Source organism: Ruditapes philippinarum, unplaced genomic scaffold (assembly GCF_026571515.1).
Source record: "Ruditapes philippinarum isolate M1 unplaced genomic scaffold, ASM2657151v2 ctg8633_1_1_1_1, whole genome shotgun sequence".
Classification (NCBI taxonomy): Eukaryota; Metazoa; Mollusca; class Bivalvia; order Venerida; family Veneridae; genus Ruditapes; species Ruditapes philippinarum.
This window is the reverse complement of record NW_026855757.1, coordinates 17181-35109: the sequence shown is the minus strand read 5'-3', so window position 1 is coordinate 35109 and position 17929 is coordinate 17181. Positions and strand designations below refer to the sequence as shown.

At 33.1% G+C, this 17929-nt stretch overlaps 1 pseudogene; it reads right to left on the bottom strand.

Annotated features, from left to right (window-relative positions):
• Positions 1-474: 474 nt before the first annotated feature.
• On the bottom strand, positions 475-17655 carry LOC132744288 (eukaryotic initiation factor 4A-III-like; annotated as a pseudogene).
• Between the last annotated feature and the right edge of the window lie 274 nt (positions 17656-17929).

The following is a 17929-nucleotide window of genomic DNA, read 5'->3' as shown; positions in this document are numbered from 1 at the left end:
ATAAGCTCTAGGTCTTCGGGTTTTTTAAAGAAGATTTTTAAGTTTTTACTATATACATATAAGGCAAAGCAATGACCCCCTGGGGCAGGGTCAATTTTGACCAGAGGGCTTTTATTTGATCAAACTTGATGGTCACTCATAAGATGTTCATGCCAATATCACAGCTCTAACTCTTGGGTTTTTTAAAAGAAGATATTTTAAGTTTTTTCTTTTGGTTGTCATGGCAACCAGAGTTCTGCATGGAATTAAATGCTTTGAAAAAATTTAAGGTGACCAACAAAGGAACATTTCTGCGAAGTTTGGATGAAATTGGCTTAGCAGTTCATGAGGAGATGTCGTTTAAAATTAAAGTTTACAGATGGATGCCAGACGAAAAGCGATCACAAAAGCACACTGTCTTTGCACATTGTCGCTTTGTGACAGGTGAGCAAAAAATTAAGGAGCTAAAAACAACTACCAGGGCCAAACAGAAAATAACATTCACATCTCTTTTATTGACACATTTACATATGAAAAATACAGGATGAAAATATGTACATGTATGTTCTTTGTCCATGACAATGATTCTACATGGAATGACGTAATAATGATTTAATTGTACATGATTAAATGTTGACAATTATTAAAGCAGCAATTCTCCAGGTTTGTGCCACAGGCGCTAGTCACATAATCAAATTTTTTTCATAATCGCCCTATATATGTATATAAAGATACATATATAGGCAGATTATGAAAAAAATTTGATTATGTGACTAGCGCCTGTGGTTTGTGCAAGTTTTCTTCTTCTTCAAAAATAGTGTAAATATCTTAATGAACTTGTCAATATTTCAATCTTGAGACTTGTCCATTTTCCAGTTTGGGCCAAACCATTCATCAAAATAAGATATGAACAAACAAGGAACAGTGAAGACTATGAGCAAACTGGTCGCAAACTTAAATTCAGTCGCAAACACATAACCTTAAATATGTCAAAATATACAAAAATAGTCCTTATTGTGTTAGCAAGTAGACAGAAAAATTGAAATAAAGAAACATTGACCACTCATCTGGAAACATGCAACTTTAAAACGTGGATTACACCATATTGAAACATATCTCGCTTTCTTGACTAAGTCATACATCATCTTATTAACATAAAACTATGTTCTGTTTCTTTAATCAAAATAAAACTCCATTTTAACACTATTTGGTCATATACTGAGGGACACATGTGCCTCAACAATGTTTCAGCATTCTACACCAGTACTAACTATAAAATGTAGTTAAATGTATATTTCAAAGGGACTCAAATAAGTCTCATGAAAAAATTTTCGCTGTTTTATGTAAGTGACACATTTCTATATGTCTCTACATTTAATTTCTTCAATACCATTAAATAATAAAACTAAAAATGTCCACCAACTGAATACCTACAGAACACTAATTCTTATCTTAGTCAACTTCTGTTTCTTTTTACAAGACTAAAATAAACTTGAATTTTAACTTAAATTACATTGTGTGTTGTTGTTTTTTCTTCTTCCAGACAAAAATGACAAATAGTTCTATCTAAAATACAGTATTACCCATAATTCTTAACAAAAGAATTGCTGAAGTATGTGTAAGTAATCCAGGAAATACATTTTGTGCTTAGTTTCTATCATATTACATACTTTTATTACATAAAATTATTTTCAAATTCTATTAAAAAAAACTATGATAATTTCCTCAAATCACTATTATCAATGTCTTAATCATAGCTTTAATTTGCTGATCTTACATCAGAATCAAAACCACAAATATGAACCTAAGGTAAGGAAGAGTCTTTACAAAATGTCTTATAATCATATCATATATTCAATTCTAATGTTAACCTTTTAACATTATTAAAGACGTAAAAAATAAAAAGGCTAAAATGTCACTATTCACATTCCAATTCTGTAATCAATTTTTTATCTAATACACTATATTTCAAACTTTGTTGAGGCAACAAAAAAAAACTTGAAATATTGTCATAAATTATCCTTTCCTTGTTATGTTACGTTTTGTTACAAAACACTAGTTCTTTCATGCCGGTATAGGCAGCTGCTACATTGGCTCTTTATTCCAATATTGTCCAAATATAAAACGTAATTAGATCAAATCCGCAACTGTAAATAAAATGAAAATAGGTTAGTACTAATAGTTCAATCAGAATTGTGATTAGAACTGTCCCTATATGTGATTAAACCCCTCATAAGACTGCTTCAGGAATGAGGAAGTTACTAGTAACAGAATACATTGTAAAAGAATCGAAATAGAGTTATGGTTGTGGGCAATTAAAGATAGTTGTGGTCCTTGTATGTTACATTTTCTTTCAGTGTGGTTGACCATAGACAAAGTTTTATTGAACTACTCTGTAATAAGTCCAGAAAGAGTTACACTTCTTTAACACAACAATTCCTCTCATTACGCTTGACCATGAAGTGATTGTAACAATGTTACATCAGGATTGATGTTGATTGAATAGCTTTTATTAGGAGAATCGGTCTGGACAAAAATAAAGTATTATAACTAACAAAGGACAATAACTCTAAAATCATGAAGTACAGAGTACCAGTTCTTGAGCACTGCTCTCCTTCTCAATGAGATCTATCATCCTATGAAGTTTCAAGTCCATAGCTTTTATAGTTTAGGTGAAATGGCCGGGACAAAAATGTGGTATTATAATTAACAAAGGGCAATAATTCTAAAATTATGAAGTACAGAGTACTGTTTTTTTGTGCACTGCATCTCTTCTGAATGAGATCTATCATCCTATGAAGTTTAATGTCCATAGCTTTTATAGTTTAGGAGAAATGGCCTGGACAAGGATGAAATATAAAAAACAAAGAGCAATAACTCTAAAATAAGAAGTGCAGAGTAACAGTTTTTGTGCACTGCATTTCATCTACAGTAATGGTTCTTGTACACTGCACTTCTTACTACTGAGATCTATCATCCTATAAAGTTTCAAGTCCATAGCTTTAAACTTTAGGAGAAATGGCCCGCACAAAAATAAAGTAGGGCAAAAACTCCAAAAATAAGAAGTGCAGAGTACCAGTTTTTGTGCACTGCAATTCTTCTTAATGAGATCTATCATCCTATGAAGTTTCAAGTCCATAGCTTTAATACTTTAGAAGGAATGGTCCGGACAAAAATAAAGTATGAAAATAAACAAAGGGCAATAACTGAAAAATTAAGAAGCGCAGAGTAAGGATTCTTGTGCATTGCACTTCGCGTCATTGAAAGGACCATGCATAGTTTTGGAGTCAATCCGACTTATAGTGACTGAGTTATGCTCCAGAACACTGACGCCTGACCACAAAAGGAACCCCTATCTGTGGCCCTTTTTCAAGGCGACACAAAAAAAGTAGTGAACATACGGAAAATATGTTTCACTGCAGTGAAAATTAAATCTTCACAGTGAAAATATTGAAAATGAATATACGAATTTTATTTCATCAATATTTTTCAATATTTCATCTATAAGTATATAATAAACAAGGTGAACACAATGAGATAGTAATCATAGATGCTCATACTAACATAATTAATATTTTGTTAAACAGAATAAGATAATAAACAAAGAAAGACATAATGAGAAAATGAATATAGTTCGGCATAATGAGAAAAAATTAATAAACAAGATTGCATTTGAGAAAAATGCTATGCCACCGCAATAATACAACACTAAATAGTAGTGTAGGAACAGATTTTTTTGTTTCTATACAATTGAAGATTGTCATAATGCATATCTAATTCTTATTATCAGATTAGTGGTTAAATCTATTGTTAACTCAATAAAAGATCAGAGTAGGAATATATCAATGCACTTGAGTCTAGTGAATTTGCTGGTGAAGGTCATATTTCACACAGCCTAAAATTTCATGACTGCATCAAAGGACAACATGTAATACACTCTGTCAAAATCTAGGTCAGCTGATATCAAAGTTCACTTTTAATTTTGACACTAGAGGCAAAATTTGAACAACTTTGGTAGAGTACCTAAAGATGATATCATTTAACAAATATTAAAGCTCTAAGCCTTGTACCTTCAGACAATAAGATTTTTTTTATTTTTTACTATATGTATATATTGAAAATCAATGACCCCGGGGCGGGGGCAATTTTGACCCCAGGGCTATTATTTGAACATTCTTGCTAGAGGTTCACTTCACAATGTTTCATGCAAAGTATCTAACCTCTAGCATTTGTCAATTGCTAGAAGAAATTTTTTTAAAGCTTTGACTATAAGTTTTTACTATGTAAATATGAGGAAAATCAATGACCCCCAGGGCCGGGCCGTTTTTGACCCCAGGGCTATAATTTGAACAACCTGGGTAGAGGTCTATCAGACAATGCCTTATGCAAAATATCTAAGCTCTAGGCCTTTTGGGTCTTTACAAGAAGGTATTTTAAATTTTTACTAAATGTATATGTACATATAGTGAAAATCCATGACCCCCGGGGCAGGGCTGATTTGACCCCAGGGCTATAATTTGAACAATATTGGTAGATGGTCTACCAGACAATGCCTTATGCAAAATATCTAAGCTCTAGGCCTATGGGTCTTTACAAAAAGGTATTTTAAGTTTTTACTATATGTACATATAGTGAAAATCAATGACCCCGGGGCGGGGCCGATTTTGACCCCAGGGCTATAATTTGAAACAATCTTGGTAGAGGTCTACCAGACAATGCCTTATGCAAAATATCTAAGCTCTAGGCCTTTTGGGTCTTTACAAGAAGATTTTTTAAATTTATTCTTATAATTCTTTTTGGTTGCCATGGCAACCAGATTTCTGCATGGAATTAAATTCTTTGAACAACTTTGGAAGCCCTTCACCAAGGATCAATCCTGCCAAGTTTGGTTGAAATTGGACTAGTGGTTTTTCACAAGAAGATTTTTTAAGTTCACTATATAATCTATATAACACACACACACACAAACAAAACAAACACACACACACACACAGGTGAATCGCTATATGCCACCGCATCGCAGATGCTGCGGTGGCATAAAAAGAAGTTCGGCATTGATAATAAACAAGAAAGTTCGACTGAGAAGGTAATAAATAGTGCTGAACAAACAAAAAAAGAGAATAAGATAATAAACAAAATTTGACGAAATGAGATAATAAACAGTCAGCAAAAATGAAACACTATACAGGATTGCCTAGTTTGATGAACAAAATACCTGAAAATGATCAGAAATGGAAAATACACTATGATAGAAAAATAAATTAATGATTTAGATAATGTGACAAAATTAGGAAGTTGGGCATAAAAATAAGATAATAAATAAATTAAATAAGGTATATATATATATGTTTTTTTTACCATTCATAGGCATTTCATCTATCTGTGTAGAATAGTACTGTTCAATATCTCTCAGAATTCTGATATCATCATTCTTCACAAAATTGATGGCCACACCTTTACGACCGAATCTTCCTGATCGACCAATTCTGCAGTCAAATGTTTATGTGGTTAAAGTTAAAAACCAATTCTAGTTTATTTCTAGCAAGAATAGTTTCATAAAAATACACTAGGTATAGACTTCTCTTCAATATGTGAAATTTGAATCAACCATTCTTAAATATTTCATTTTCACTTTATGTTGCCACACAACATTTGTTATATTAGATGCAAACAAATTCCTAAACTAGAAATGTGTCATCATGCCACGGATGCCCCCGCATGCAGCCAAAATTTCAGATGGTGCATTAATTTTTTTTTTTCATTTTAAGTTCAAAGCCCTTAAAACTTTTCAATGTTAACACAAACCATTTCCATACAACGTTCAAGGCACTGAAATTATTCAGTCTTAACCTTTAGAAAAAGCATATTGCATATTTGTAGCCAAAATAATGGCTAAAAAGAATGAGTGCTGAAACTGAAAGTTCAAAATTTTTCCAACATTCAGGAAAATAAGTTTTGTCCAAAATCATTGAACCATGACCAAATTCAAACTTAAACTGCTTATTCCTAAGATGTATCTATATTATTTTCAAAGTGAAAGGGACATAACTCTGGCCAAAAAAAACCATCAAACCATGACCAAATTCCAACTTGACCTGCCCATTCCTTTGACATATCCATATGTCAAATTAAAATTGAATATGTAACACTGTTAGGTAGATTATGAACAGAAACTGTAAATTTCATATTATTTTCAAAGTGAAAGGGGCATTACTCTGCCAAAAATCATTGAACCATGACCAAAATTTGAACTTGACCTGGGCATTCCAAAACATATCCATATGTCAAATTTGAGTTGAATGTGTTGTACCATTGGGGAGATAATAAACGGAAACTGAAAATTTCATATTACTTTTAAAGTGAAAGGGGCATAACTCTGCCAAAAATCATTGAACCATGACCAAATTTGAACTTGACCTGCGCATTCCATTGACGCATCCATATGTCACATTTGAGTTGAATGTGTTGTACCTTGAGGGAGATAATGAACGGAAACTGAAAATTTCATATTATTTTCAAAGTAAAAGGGGCATAACTCTGCCAAAAATCATCGAACCACGACCAAATTTGAACCTGACCTGCGCATTCCTTTGACGCATCAATATGTCACGTTTGAGTTGAATGTGTTGTACCTTGAGGGAGATAATTTAACGGAAACTGAAAATTTAATATTATTTTCAAAGTGAAAGGGGCATAACTCTGCCAAAAATCATCGAACCATGACCAAATTCGAACTTGACCTGTATTTTCTCATGACATATCCATATGTCAAGTTTGAGTTGATTGTGTTTGTACCGGTTGGGGAGATAATGAACGGAAACTGAAAAATTTCATATTATTTTCAAAGTAAAAGGGGCATAACTCTGCCAAAAATCATCGAACCATAACCCAAATTCGAACTTGACCTGTATTTTCTCATAACATATCCATTATGTCAAGTTTGAGGTTGAATGTTTCGAACCGTTCTTGAGATAATGAAAGGAAACTGAAATTTCATATTTATTTTCAAAGTAAAAGGGGCATAACTCTGCCAAAAATCATCAAACCATGACCAAATTCGAACTTGACCTGTATTTTCTCATGACATATCCATATGTCAAATTTGAGTTGATGTGCCCAACCGTTCTTTTAAGATAATGAACGGAAACTGATGATGACGGAATGACAGAATGACGGAAGGACGGAAGGACGGAAGGATGGAAGGACGGAAGGACGGAATGACGGAACAGGGGTAAACACTATATGCCCCGGCCATTACATGGCGGGGGCATAAAAAAATGCACAGAAGTTCCTGGGCTTTTCATCTGGGCTAAGAAAACCTTAGTAAACTAGAAACTCCCGCGAGTCGGAATGTGTCGCCTTTGTGAACAATGTAGTTTAGGGGAAATGGCCAGGACAAAAATGAAATATGAAAAAAATACACAAAGGGGCAATAACTAAAAAAATAATAAAAGTGCAGAGCAGCAGAGTTTCTGTACACTGCACTTTCTTATCAAAAGATCTATCAATTCTATGATGTTTCAAGTCCATAGCTTTCATACTTGAGGAGAAATAACCAGGACAAAAATAAAGTAAGAAAAAAAATCAACAAAAGGGCAATAACTCAAAAATAAGAAATGCAGAGTATCAGTTCTTATGCACTGCACTTCTTTTTAATGAGATCTATCATCCTATTTATGAAGTTTCAAGTCCATAACTTTTATACTTTCGGAGAAATGGCCTGGAACAAAAATTAAGTATGAAAATTAACAAAGGGCCATAACTCAAAATTAAGAAATGCAGAGTACCGATTCTTGTGCACTGCACTTCTTAATAATGAGATCTATCATCCTATGAAGTTTCAAGTCCATAGCTTTTATACTTAAGGAGAAATGGCCCGGACAAAATTAAAGTATGAAAATAAACAAAGGGCAAATAACTCAAAAAAATAAGAAATGCAGAGTACCAGTTCTTGTGCACTGCACTTCTTCTTAATGAGACCTATCATCCTATGAAGTTTCAAGTCCATGGCTTTTATACATTATGAGAAATGGCCCGGACAAAAAAAAAAAGTATGAAAATTAAACAAAAGGCAATAACTCAAAAATTAGGAAAGTGCAGAGTACTGGTTCTTGTGCACTGCACTTCTTAATAATGAGATCTATTCATCCTATGAAGTTTCAAGTCCATAGCTTTTTTAGTTGAAGAGAAATGGCTCAGACAAAATTAAAGTATGAAAATTAACAAAGGGCAATAACTCAATAAATAAGAACTGCAGAGTACCGGTCCTTGTGCACTGGCACTTCGGGTTTATTGAAAGAAGCATGCATACCAAGTTTGAAGTCATTCGACTTATAGTGACTGAGTTTTGCTCCGGACAAGCTTTAGGGGACGCCGACAACGACGCCGACAACGACACCGACAACGACGCCGACACAGACGCCGCCGCCGACACCGCCGACAAAAGTTAAACCCCTATCTATGGTCACCCTTTTCAAGGCGACACAAAACCTGTCACAAAGGACAGCCATGCTCTACTTATTCTTTGTGATTGATAGTTTAAAACAAGATCCTGGATTCATTGTACAATTTTATCTTAAGTTAAAAAAAGCCTTTTTTTTAAAGGTCCATAATTCTGACAAAAACCCAGTTACGAAATAGGTCTCCTAAAATTCTGTCCAATAAGTGTGTGAAATTTCAACCCATTCCCTTCAGTAGTTTTGGAGATACCAACTTGTGTGCAAAAAGTTAACCAAAGTATGATACCTGACCACTCTGCCTTTGGTGACTACAATCAGTTTCTTCTTCTATTCAGCAAAAACAGTCCAAGCTAACAAGAAACCACTCCTAGCAATTTTACTTATATTATATATCAAATATGATTCCCGGATCCCTGCTTATCCTAAAGGCAATCAAAGGTTCCCCCTCACCCCGACCACACCAGAAATTGTAACAATCTAAATTGAGATAATACCTGTGAATGTACAATTCTCTGTTGTTTGGTAAATCATAGTTGATGACAAGAGACACTTGTTGTACATCTAGACCTCTAGCCCACACATCTGTTGTTATTAACACTCGACTGTCATAATAAAATAATCAGTAGATATTATTATGTGTTAAAAAGAATTTTAAAGATATGCTATATTAATTAGTCAGTTTTACTAAAAATGATCAAATTTTGATATATGAAAATACTAATAATTGCTATACAGTCTCTTTTTAAATGTAAAATAAACATCCGCTGAATACACACATTTAATCTGCCAGATTCTTGGTGAAAGGACAAAATTAACTTGACCAGTAACAGGAAATTGAGTATCCCAAATATAGTTTGTTCATTCTCTTATTCAAATTAGACATATTCAGTCAGAATTTCCTAGATTTCAATAAAAGATGCTAAGCATGAGCATAATGTATCTTTAAATTATTATACTCAAATTCAAAATGAGATCATAAGGATCGTCCAGATACACATGGAATATCATCTTATATGAAGGTATTCTTCAATAAGCTACAAAGTAAAGTAGCAAATCTTTTGCTGAGATTTTCAAACATGTAACACTTACATCTTCAAAGTCTACTATAAAATCAAAAGTAATAGAGCTTGTGTGTTTTCTAAGATATCTCAAATCTAATCTTGAACTCTAGTAAGGCAGATATGCAACAACAACAAAAATTCTCCACATTCCCCATGATGGTATTTCTTGATGTAAAACTTTATAATGAACTTATCACATTTAACAAGTGAAACTACATCACCATTAATCTTGAAACTTATTACCTTAATGTAAAGATTTAGTGTACTGATAATGGTATTACTTGTAACTACTCTGAGTGAAAGCTGTTGAAACAGTGAATGTGCCAATGACATGAAACAGTGAATGACTGCACCAATGTTATGAAACAGTAAATGCTCCAATGGCATACAACAGGGAATATATGCCAATAGCATAAAACAGTGAATGTGCCAATGAATTATTTGTAATGTATAACCTATTTTTTACCTAGCCCCTGATCTGAACTCTTTCATTATTGTCTCCCTTTCTTTTTGGACCATTTCTCCATGCATAGATGAAACTGTGAAATTAGCATCCCTCATTTTCTCTGTCAGCCAATCCACCTAAAATTTGTACCATATAATTAATAAACAGAGACACAAGTAATAGATTTTTTCATTTAAAACTACTTTCAATAAGCTTTATAAAGAAAACAACATATCCTTACAACCTTTAGCTTTAATCATTTACTGTATAAGTGCCTTTAGGGTAGTTCGATATGGAAATGCTTTCTCGCCAAAATAATTTTTCTAAATCCGCCCAATATCGTAATAAATCAAAGTAAATCAGTCTTGAAACAAGATTTTTTCAATCTTTTGGTATCAATATTTTTTAACTGTTTATAACTGGAACAAGTGCAAGCTGTAAAGAATTGAGTGATTGTATATAGATCTACATGCCCAAGATTTTGAAAAAAACTAATGTTCCCAGAAATAAGCTGATTTGCTCACGATATTGGCGAAGTTCTAGAATTTCTTTGGTGGGAAGTTTTTGCAGTAAGACTACCTTTAAACCTGTCTGATGCATCTGGACTCTACCAATGCAAACGGGGCATCACTTTATTCCATCTGATACTGGTCTGTTAACAGCTTGCTAATTAAGTCAGAGTACTCATTTTTGAAATTTTCCACAAAAAATGAGATGATTTGCTACAGATGAAGACAGACAAGTCGCATTTCTAAAAATATTTAGTGTAGTAAAGATTCACTACAAATTATATATGGCCCAATCAAAGCAACAACACTACAGTAGAACAACACAATTTTCTTAATAAAATACATCTATAACAATGTTGTGTTTGATTAGATTTTGAGTCGGTTGGCTCTAGTGGTAATGTTATGCCCCAACCTTTCTCTCTTGGATTGTACGTTCACAGAGGATGACAGCCTGTGTTAATTTGTTTCTGACGTATCATAGACTATCTCTTAATTACTGTGTCGAATCTCCACTCCTCTCTCTCCACAGCAACAAAGAACTGCTGCTTGATACCTACAGTCTCCAGCGGTCAATTTCTATCCACTGCAGAAACTATATCATAGTAAACTAATTAATAATAATTCTAAACACAGACTTAATGCTCGTATTTCTAATCCAATTCCCGTATGAAGAAAATTATAGGATCTATTGAAAAAAGGTTAATTTAGGTTCAAGAAAACACAACCCTCCTACGCTTATGATTAAGCACACTTAGTTACATCTAGAAAACCATTTTTTTTTCTATCTTTAGTACAGTAGACCATCACTCTGAGGGACCATGGAAGCAATCGAAAAGCTCTCAGGTATCGCAAGTAAGCTTAGCTATATCTACCAAGTGTATAACTATCAAGCTGAAAACATTAACTGACGCAAAACACTGACAAGCTCACTCGCTAGACAGCAGCCGTACCCTTATTAACTTTGTTTTGTGCAGGTACTTAATATAGAATGACATTTCTTATTATTGCACACAGAAATAAAATCCTTCAATTAAATGTTTCATTGCCTTATCTATCTCCATTAAGAAAGCCTGCTGTGACCATCTTTCATATTACACATATGCATTGTTTGTGCTCATACGGTGTTATATATACCTGTATAAATTGTCAGTTGAAAAATTTCTCCTGATTTTATCCTAGTTTTTTCTGTTTTTCTAAGAATTATCACAAAAAGAATTTTTAAAAACCACCAGTTGAGTCGAAAAATTGGGTTTGTCAATTACGTCTTGTTCATGGAAAATAACTTTTGTTTTAACAAGCAGTTTTTTTGGCCCAGTCGAAGTAATTCCCTTAGAAGGATTTTATTTCTAGAACTTGTAGTGTTTATCATAACAAATTGGCGAGACACATAAAACTTCCACTCTGACTTATCGTAACAAACCAGGAAACTTGTGTGGGAAGCGGCATTTATGTCTAGAGGGTAAGTTTGTATGGACATACCGTTTAACAAGGATTCTTATAGGGTCAGTCATAAACTTGGCTGTGCGGCTCATATTCCAGAATTTATGTGGCGTAAAGCTAGCAGAGATCAGAATAAACTTCGTGTGTGCCGGGGGCAGGTAATCTGTATACATTCATAAATCTGTTTCCTTAAATCCTGAAATATAAAATGTGTCAGTTATATATTCAATTTTTTTTTTAAATCACAAAAAAAGTCACGGAAATAAAAAACACACCACACAACACAAAAATATAATATTTCTAATTCCCTGCATAGACTTCTACAGTTAGGGTTTGACTTGTATTTCTTAAAAATATATCAATAGAATTCAACAAAATTACTTCATTAGTGATATTTTTCATCAATACATGTGTGTAACTAGACAAGACAAAAATCTAAATCAGGCACCATACTATGACTTATAATTTCATAAAAAAGACTGTTTTACCAAACAGAACAATCCCGACAAACAAAAGCAAACTAATACCCAGAATTAACACATAGCATGTTTTCTTGCTTAACAATTTCCATACATTCCCCAATTAATCGATGTATTTTTGTGTGTGAATTATTAGGTTGCTACAAAACCACTGCTAGAATTATGTTGGTGACTTTGTTAGATTAACTGGCAAAATTAAAAGACTTCAGCTTGACATTCTGAGTAATATTTTTAGCTCCACTGGATGCTATGCATGGGCGTAACTAGTTATGATGGGACCATTTATGGCGAATCGTGTTCTTTGTAAGCTACTATTTAGAGAAGACTAAATTGCCTTTCAGCACAACATCCACATCTGCAACATCTAGCAGGCATGAGTAGTTATGATTACACAAATGGATGGCCGAGTTCGCCTAAGAGTAACTGCGCGAGACGAGCATGGCTCCTTGCAAAACAGTTCTCGGCACTAAACAATTTAGCGCCCTAACGAATAGCGCAGAAAACTAAAGTTTTTTTTGATGAGCAAAAACATTGGCTGCCTTGGCGGTTTTAAACTAATAAATGTTTCAATGGTACAGTTATATTACCTTTGTTTAACATTTCATCAGCTTCATCTAGAATCAGCATCTTGATAGACCTGGTTCTCAAGTTCCCTCCTCTTGATCATGTCTAAAAGTAAAGAATACATCTTAATTTATATATTGTTTAACATTTATCATGCTAAATACCTTAAAAAATGTTGATCGTTCAATATGGACAAAACCCATTCATCACTTCCAGAGAAAATTTCAAAATGTATATTGTCTGAACAGTGCAGACCATGAATCAGACGGATGTGCTGACACTAGTTATTAGGTAGCATATGTTACCAAAGACTAAGGGTTAATTTTTTTAAAAAGTTACAAAAAAAATCTAAAAAAATAGATTACAAAAATCTTAAGTGAGGTAATAATGTACAGATTAAATTCGATACAATAAAAAAAACATTTTCTTTCATTCCACAGTCTCTCCTGATTTCAATGTACATTTATTTAATTATTGCATATTTCTTTAAATTTCTTCAAATATAACTGACTCAAAATTAGAACATTTGTTTCAATATAAAAGAAAATGCTGAATGCAACTCACTAAATGTTTTCTTTTAAAATGAGTCTGAATGTTCTTAAATATTCATAATCAATTGCCCTAATGTAATTATTATGTATCAATCTTCATCCAATTATGTAATATGGTTTTCAAATATGAAATTTTTATGGTGTATTTCTTTGATAGTCTTGTCACAAACAAAAAGGCTTTCCTGGATAAGTAACTAGTTATTACAATTTCTCCACAAGTGACAAGTGTCTACTAATTCTAAACCAACAGCAAGAGACTAATCTGAGAAGTTAAAATGTGTGCTAGATATATAAATATCAGTATCTGACAGAAACATACTCATGACTTGATCACATTGGCACTAATCACATGGGTAAATTAAGTTGCTGCCAGCAGCCTTAGGGATTAAAGAAATATCGAACTTGTACGCACACAAAACTTTAACAAAGTTTTACATCATTTAAAATATTTATGTCAGTAAGATAGGCAGATAGCTCTACTTTTTTTACCAGTCAAACTAAACCTTAGACAGGAGAAGAGTTAGAATTTCTGTAAACTTTCAATAAATATTTTACCAAATACTCGGCCTGGTGTTCCAGAAACAACATGTTGTCCATAATCTAGCTTTCTGATATCTTCACCAATGTTTGTACCCCCTATACATGAATGACACTGAACGTTCATATAGTCACCAAGGGCAAGTATGACCTAAAACATTAAGCAAATTAAGAGATTTCTGTTGTTATGACAACACAAAGATTATGTAAAGAATGTCTCTCCTGATGGTGAAAGACTTGAAAAGCCCCTCATGGGAGCTTGAATATGGGAAGAACCACTAATCTTCAATAACCTTGTAGGATATCTTGAGCAGCTTTCTAACTTAATGAATCTAATGTCAAGGTGGGATTTAAACCCACATCAGATAAGAGTTTCAAGGTTATTAACTATAACCACACAGGTGTCGGTAGCACATTTTGTATTTTATGCTACTTTAATAGCAAATTTGAATTGCTGTATGATACATATATGAACAGTTTACAGAAAAATATTTTAAGGAAGAAATTGGTGGGCTGCAATAACTGTGAAACTGGCTTACTTTCAAGAATTAAAAAAGTAAAATACAAATTAATTGAATAAAATCCCAGTAACATGAAAAGAACCTCAAACATGGTGAAAGTAAATAACACAGAACGGTTATCAAAAACACTCACTTTCTGTATTTGAGTTGCCAATTCACGAGTTGGTGACAGAATCAAAGCTTGTGTTTCTCGAACCTGTGTGTCCAGGCATTGTAGTGTAGAGATTGAGAATGTTGCAGTCTTTCCTGTACCAGACTGTGCCCTATATATCACAATAAAGAGATTCTCAATAATATTCTGCTATGATAACATGTGTTTTTTTATTAATATTAATATTAGATAGATGAAAATGTGTTAAGACTGATAAAGGAGACATTTTGACAATATTAAAATCTGTAACATCACAGAAAAATAGGAATAAAAGTAAGTAACATAATGGTATGTTTATTAAACACAATTCAAATATTAAACATTAGTGTAGTAATAACAAGGACTGCCAGTCAGACAGTGGGCTAGACTATTCTCTATGCTTGATTAGTACAAGAACAAAAATAATGCAGAAACTGACAAATCATAAAAGGGATATAGTTCAGAATTATCCCTGCCAGTATCATAAGGTTTCAACAGTTACTTTAAATTATGACTTTGAAGATAGGCGTGAAGATTCAAGTGGTTGAATGTGGTTACAGATATAAATTTGCATGCCAAACATTTAACAAAACTTTTTCTTAACTTCACAATGGGGAATATATCAGTAAAATCCATGCTAGAGCTATTTGCTTAGTATATAGTCCGCAATTATGATCTTTACAATATATGAGAGGTTGGAAAAGTGAACACCTTCAGTGGTTATTATTAATATCAAGATACCAATTAATTTTAGAGAAAAAATACATTTGTACAATTTTAGCACATAATTATAATTACCACTAACTTAAAAGCTATAGATCTATGAATACTCACTGTGCAATGACATCTCTGCCCTTAACAATTGGTTTAATTGATCTCTGCTGAATGGCTGATGGCTTCTCAAAACCTAAAACAATATATGAATATACTTCAAATGTATGGTGCAATAAAAAGAGGACTTAGACATCCATGCAGGGTACATACTAATTAGGCTAAATAACTAAGATATCATTGGAAAAAAATGAAAGCACTATCAGGAGAAATGGAACAATTCTATGTTTCGTGGTCAGAGCCAAAAAACCCTTCTTTGTAGAGGCCGAATATAGGCTGCTTCCCCAACCAAAATAGCCTCTGTTTTTCCCCACTTTGGTCCTCAAAATTCCCCCAGTCTTTTGAAATTTCCAATAGAATTTAGAACAAAATTAAATGATGGTGTTGAATTAAGGTCTTTTACTGCCTTATTAGTATTTTCCAGTGCTTTTTGCTTTTCTATTTTGAAGAACTTGTTAAAAGTTTGTGTTAAATTTGAGACCCCTTTTTCCAAAGTATGCCAAAATCACGTATATTTTCTGATGACAGAACAAATCTCAACTTTTCGGATTAATAAAAATTGTCCAGTGTTCCGAGTGAAAACGGAACCAGGTACATATAATACCAAATGACAACTTTAAAACGGAAAAATAAAAGGATATTTTATACCGACTTCTCCGTTCATAGGCTTTGCCTAATTTTATATAAATTGTATATGGAAAGCCCAATATTGACTATGACATATGCTTTTCTCTCGTCGATTCGTGACTCTTATTTGGAAAAATTGCACTTGCACAACAAATATCAGACATACATACAGTTCAATTAGTGCATTTGTTAAATAAATTAATTAACTAAAATTTCAAAAACTTTAAATTACTTCTAAAAACAACCGCTCCAAGATTAGAGCATCTGAACATGTCAACCATGACTGTCTTGCTCAGCTGGACGCTTACCCATCGATTCATGAAATCCGATTCACCCTGTGACATCATCAAAATATAGGTGCTCACACCACTAAATGTTTGCATGGTTATTTTCAGTCCGATCTGATCAATATATGTTTCAAAGTCTTAAGTAAATTCTTACAGCATAATGAATATTTTTTTTGGCTTAATTGTAAGTGTGTTTGATAAATTAAAACATCAATATCAAATATTTGAAAGTAATTAGGTCACCAGCTGATTGTAGGGTAAGGTCATTTACACCTGTTCAATTACGCATTTTGATTGGATAGAATTGTCAAATAGAGTGTCTAATAAAACTTGTTTAGTTTTCGGATGGTGTATGTCCTTGCAGAAGTATTTATACCAGGCAATACACCCATAAACACTTTTCATATGAACTAGGTAAATAACCGAGGTATATCGAGTGAAAAAATACGAGTTGTTTCCCTTATCTTCGAGTAAAATTGGTATCTCATACGCTAAAACAATACAAATTAAGCCATTTTTAAACCGCTAGTTTGTTGTGATTAAATGTCCGATTTTAAAAATTATTACATCAATGGAAAGCTTGGGATCTTAGCTTTGTCACAGTATATAATTTTACATATCTTTTGACACCAAAGTATTTAAATTAACTGTTAAACCTACCATATGTCAGCCCATTTTACATACGATTTATATAGTGAGATACGCAACCGGTTATCTTTACTCGAAAACCTACTGATAAGAAAAGCCTGTCGTCTGCTAGTTGGGGAAAGTGTTTATCGGTGTATTATTTAGGTGAAGGCACAAATCGATGAGAATAAGGCAATGAATAAATTTGTGAATATTGAATCAAAATCTGACAACATATAGGCATCTTCCTATCACAGTCAGACGTATGGCAATTTTGTTATTGCCAACAGGTAAGGGAAAAGGACTTACAATTAATTACTGACTGCATAATTTTTTTCGACTAATATTTGATGAGCCGTATCAGAACTTTTAAAAATTGAAGCTACAAACCGTAAGCATAAATTCCTCTTAACAGCTCTTCTCTTAGCCCCATACTGTCAAAGGTCGGTGTGACATCCACATCTTCACTAGTCTCAAACTCTAGTGTTTTAAGATCATCGCTCAAGACACGCCGAGAAGACATTTTTTCTTAAATTTTCACTTCTTTTCTTCAAATTATCCAAACAAATGGACGCTTGCAACTTCTGCAAATTTTCATAAGCGCTAATTTAACAAGGATCAGACGCGGCTGGACGTTTTCAAGTTTACTCTTCGGATGTTACTTATAGTATACGGCCTTTTCTGATCCATCTTTCTTTTTTATCTGAGCACTACGTGTACAGTTTAACTGTCATAAAAACTTATACGACCCAATTAAACGAACAGTTGAATTTTTGTAGATACATAACAAACAATTTGTGACGCTGTCTGTCTATAGCACGGATTTACATTACAATATAAAATATATTGTAATATAAATCCGTGGTCTATAGTCTGTCTGTT